Source organism: Chinchilla lanigera, unplaced genomic scaffold, assembly GCF_000276665.1.
Source record: "Chinchilla lanigera isolate Chin_1 unplaced genomic scaffold, ChiLan1.0 scaffold00011, whole genome shotgun sequence".
Taxonomy (NCBI): domain Eukaryota; kingdom Metazoa; phylum Chordata; class Mammalia; order Rodentia; family Chinchillidae; genus Chinchilla; species Chinchilla lanigera.
Window position 1 is genome coordinate 25596190 of NW_004955412.1, and position 5824 is coordinate 25602013.

Here is a 5824-nt window from a genome sequence, read left to right on the forward strand (position 1 = left end):
TTTGGTTTTTCTCCGGTACCGGGAACCGAACTCACGACCTTGCGCTTGCCAGGCAGGCGCTTTTGCCGCTGAGCTAAATCCCCAGCCCCAAATTTTAGCAGTTTTGAGAGTCATTCCTGGTGCTATTATATTTTACCTTTAGTAATATTATAAACGTAACTCCATTCAATTGTTGTATTTTGCATATAAGAGTAAACAAGGGAAATAAGGTGTGCTGAAAAATCACCAACTAGTGGTACCCAGTCTCTTCTCACTCAGATTCCTTCTCTCTTCCCATCTTCCCTTTTACTACTGCCCAAGAATTTCTATCTGATCCCTTCTCATAATTTTGAAAGAGCAACAAAAGTGATAAGAGCAGTTATGGCTTAGGTCTGGATATCCCCCTCAAACCCTCATGTGGTCATAGGTGGGGCTTTTCAGAGGTGGCTGGATCTACAGTGTGTAATGCTGGGGTTAAGGAAATGATGCTGGAATTGATTAATGATGTGATGTTAAGGATACAGATGCCTCACCCTGGAGGTGACCTCACCCACCATAAGAATGGGTAGCCTGGACAGAAGACAGACTGCTGTTGTCACTTGCTGCTGGTCACTTGCTTCTTCCATACTTCAGTTTTTCTGCCTTCCTGCCTTCTGCTTACCATTAACTCTTTCTCCTCTGTGGTGCCCCTCTACCATGAGACCCTGCCATTGAGCCAGCCAACTGTGAATTGAAGCCTCTACAAACTATGAGCTCCTTAATTTTGGGCACCAGATATTTTTTCTCAGCAATGAGAAAAGTAACTAAGACAGCAGTGAAACTCTTCTTTACTTCTACTCTGTATCAATTAGACCTATGGTATTCCAGCTACAGAGGCATAGACAGATCGTTCAATAGCCTGTCTATGGTCACCCAGGTGGTAAATAAATAACACAGGGCCAAAACCCAGGCTCAGTGGCTCCACAGTCCATACTATCGGCTGTCACATCTTGTTCCTCTATTGCAGGCTGATAGCCCCCTTTGTACAGTCTATTTGGCTGCCCTGGGTTTGTTGCTCGAATTTCAAGTGCCTTCTGATAAAAATTTTCCAGATCTCCTCCTGTTTTGTCATCTACCCAAACTCCTTTTCCTTATGTGCCACAGCCTCAAGATGAGTACGGAAAGTTTACTTCAGAGCAGCTCACTGTCATGATTTTCTGGCTCTCTATCAGTTGTAGCACTTAGTCTCACATCCTAGGAAATTCCCTCTGCCCCCTGAAACTAGGATGATTGATCACCCTAGATAGTATATTGCTGCAAAATATTCATCCTGCCTAAATAACTGGCCTATTGACAGTACTCTGTGAAGCCTGTTACCAAGGGATAAAATTTCTTCATCCACTTGTTTTATTCTGTGTCAGACTGTTTGTGTTTATAGTACAAGAGATGGAACTTAAGCCCCTCACACTGAGCTACATCCCCAGCCCTTCTTTTTTAATTTTTTGTACTTTTATTAGTACACATTTTATGTACATAATGATTACATTCATGTAGGGAATTGGTAAATGTATTAATACATTTTAATTCTTTTTCCCTTTTTCCTCATTCACCTTTATGTTTCCAGCATCAGATGCATTTATCTTATAAAACCTTATAAAGTTAATTATCATATATACAGATAGAAAACCAAATTACTAGGACAAAGAACATATAAAACGTGTTAGGTCAAGTCAAGATACACTTTTAGATATATTTTCCATATTGTACTATAATTCCTTTTTTCCTCTTTTTGTTCCCTTTTATTTTGTGAGTGAGTGTGTGTGTGTGTCTGTGTGTCTGTGTGTGTGTATATATATATATATATATATATACATACTGAGTTTTTCATATAAGAGAAAATATATGATACTTATGTTTCTCTCTGAGTTACTTCACATTATGGTCTCAGGGTGCATCCATTTGCCCACAAAGGACCCAGGTTTATCCTTCTTTATAGAAGAGTAGTGCTCCATTGTGTATAAATGTCACATTCTCTTTACCCATTCATCTGCTGGTGGACTTACAAGCTGTTTCCAAGATTTAGCTACTATGAACTGCGCTGCTGTAAATATGGGTGTGCATATACCGCTGTGGTATGAGGTCTTAACTCTTTTGCAAAGATATGTAGAAGGGGAATAGGTGCATCAAATGCAATTCTAGTTTTAGTTGTTAGAGGACTGTCCACGCTTATTTCCATAGTGGTTGTATCAGTTTACAGTGCCGTCAGCAGTGGAGAAGGGTCTCTTTCTCCCCACAAGCCCGCCAGCCTTTGTTATTGATTTATTTCTTAATGGTGGCCATGCTTTCTGGAATAAGATGGCCTCTCAGTGTTCATATTTGATATTTAGACAAGGTCTCGGTAAGTTGCTAAATCATCAGGCATGGCTCTAACCTGTGCTTCTCTTGCCTCAGCCTCCCAGAGTTCTGAGACTGCACATTTGTGTTCCCATGTCTGGCTCCCCATGGTTTATAATGATATCACAGATACATGTCTCAAACTAAGCTGCCAAATACAGTCTAGAGGATTTATGAGTCTTTTTATTAACAACAACTTTGGGTATAATATTGTATCTGTTAGTGGTTTAATTTGGAAAAAGAAGTAACTAGTTTTCTCATCAGAAAAAGAATTATATGAATACATTTTAATATAATTCTATCAGTGTATGTTTTGTGATATATAATAATTATATTCATATGTGTATACCATATATTATATGTAATACTTTGAACATTTTCAATTCCCTTTTCCACATCTCAGCCCTCTCCTCTCCCCACTTCTGCTGCACTGCCCCACCTCTAAGAAGTCCACCTTATTGTTTCCTAGCATATCTCCTCTGTTTTACCCTCAGTTTATATTGTGTGTTTCTCATAAGAAAATCTATGTGATATTTAACCTTTGTACCTTATTTAATTAACTTAAAATTTGCTCTCAAGATCCATCTATCTTCCTACAAATGATTCAAATTCATCTTTCTTTATGACTCCATAATACTCCATTGTGAATACAAACCAATCTGTTTTATCCATTTTTCAAATGGAATTCCCAAAGGGCTGGGGATTTAGCTCAGCAGCAAAAGCGCCTGCCTGGCAAGCGCAAGGTCGTGAGTTCGGTTCCCGGTACCGGAGAAAAACAAACAAAAAAAAAAAAACCAAATGGAATTCCCATTTTTAGTTATTTGAAGAATCTCTTTCTTGATTTCCACTGTGGCTGCACTGGTTTACATTCCCACCAACAATGGAGAAGGGAGTTTGAGAGGACATGTGTGGAGGCAAAGGGAAAGAAAGGAGATTTATACATAGGAAGCAGGACAACTTTAATGGAAATGGTATCCAACTTATAAACTAGCAGAAACCCTATGTTAGAAGACCCTAAGCAACACCTGTTGGTGAAGGAAAACATAGCAGGTCAGTGTGAGACACTGCAGAAACAAAAGTGATAGTTAGCATTCATACAAGAGCGGCTCATAAACATATGCCCCTCACATGGGTTCCAAAATAGTAAAAATTTAAAATTTAAGTTTTTTACAATAGTCTATAAACAAGGAAAATGAAGGGAAGAAGAAGAGACTTATTAGGGTGTCAGAAGGAAGAGAATGGTAGGAGGCACTTTAAGTAGAGAGGAAAAGAAAATACAGAGAGAATGAGTCCAATTAATAGCATAACAGAAAAGCTAATTTTAGAAGTCCTATGAAACAACCCCTAGAGAGAGGGAACCTAGTGTAAGATGTTACCATTACATACAGGTGAGATTAATGTTCATGGTTTCTGTATGAAATAGAAGAATGGGGCTGTGCTGGTAGCTCAGTGGAACAGTGCTTGTGTAGCATGTGCAAAGCCCTGGGTACACAGAGGGTGAGACTGTAAACGGGAAGTGCGAGAAGGGACAGGGAGACTGCACCCAACTGTTAGACTCACAGTCAAGCAAGTTAGATAGCACCATGAAACAACCTTTCAAGTGAGCATGTCTGACTTAACTACATGGAATACTTTATAACAAACAACAGAATTTATACACCTATCTATAACTATATGCACACACACACACACATATATATATATACACACACATACACACACAAAGGCTTGTCGCTCCAAGACCAAAAAAGAAAAAGAAAAAACATGAAAGAAAACAAAAGAGCATGCTGCTCAAGAGCCCCTAATGTTCTCAGAATGCTTGATGAGTCCCCACCACTGCTCCTACTGATGGGAAGCAGCCTCAAGTTTCCAGTGAGTTTCTGCCACAAGCTCTGCTGGTTGTCCTCCCCAGTTCACCTCTCTCAGCCTCCCAGCCCTCCATGTGTAGTTATGATTCAGTTCTGGTCTGCTTTCTCTGGCCATCAATTGCAGTGGTCCTCTGTGGTCAGAAAGGAGTCAGTACTCTCATCCCTACACACACTCTCTGATGGATTTTATATGCCACATTCCTACCAGGTCAAAGCAATACTCCTACTTGCCAAATTTCAAAATGACCCAAGATTTTGGCCATTTCTGAGGCCCAGCAGGAAATACCCTCTGTTGGCACTGATTTTGGTTTCTTTCTAGCCCCAGTGATCCCACATCCCTTTTGTTCATCTTCACAAAGGATCTTTCAACCCTACAGATTCAGTATGTTTAGGACTCAGCAGAATGGAGCCTGTAATACAGAATTCAGTGGCACTTGGGGGAGTTGGATGCAGGAGAAATTCCTCAAGGGGTGCACAGTTCAGTGGCACTTGTGGGTTGGTGAAAGAGCACCCACTCCAGTGCTGCTCCAAGGACTTTTCTTCACCACCAGTCACAACTACTGCAAACTTCTGTGACTCTGCTCAAGGATCCCTCAGTACTTGGTTCCAAGTCTCTAACCAGGACTGTTTGCTACACTCTGTCCTTAGGGCTATCTAGGGGTAAATCTGACATGTCCTTACTCAGCCGGTGCCCTCTGAAAGATTCTCTGGCTCACACACTGCTTAGTGTCCTGATCTGAGGAAGTGACTCCTTGCTTTCTTGCAAATATCTCACTCACTGGGCTCTGTCTCCCGGTGGAAGGAGAGTTAGGCCAGGCAGGCACTGCACATTGGCTGCTAAACTGAGTCCCAGTACACAACCTGGAAACCTCTGCTTCCTCCCTCAAGGAAGTCAACTTTTCCCAACATGGTGTGATCACTGGGCCCAGACTATAAGGAGAGCCAGTATCAAGAAGACTCCCTACTTCTTATTCTAAACACCTATGTTACTGCTTCCCCTTCAGGTTGCCTTCCATGGCCAAGTTTAAGATCATCAGCACCACAACTTCCTGCAGTGTGAGTACCCAGGAATCTTCATGAGTGTTTCCTGGGTGCTGTTGCTCTAGCCCATCTCAATGCTCCTCTGTGTACAGTTCTTGAATGACAAAGAAGGGCTGAGGAAGTCCCCAAAGTGATTCCACAGTGGATATGACCTAATAGTAAGAAAGCTCCAGCTGCCAACTTCACCACATCCTCTATAAAGAATGCTTCTCATACTCATGAGCCTGGCAAATAGATGACAGGTTCCAAGGATGAGCATCACTGGGAGACATATCAGACATTCAGACCCCACTCCAGACCTACCTAAGTGCTGCACAGGGTGCAGCAAGCTCGTTTTTCATAAACTCGCAGGTGACTCTGATTACACTGATGTGGGAGGAGCTCCCCACTTATAAAGCTCACAAATACATTTTTTTTTATTTTACAGAGTAAAAGAAGGATAACAATACCAAATTACAGACAAAGTGGTAGGAAATTATCAATGGTTATTGTTTTACGTATTGTTACCTACAAGATAGTTTCTCAGGAAAACAAATAGACAAATAGTGAGTTACAGACAAAAG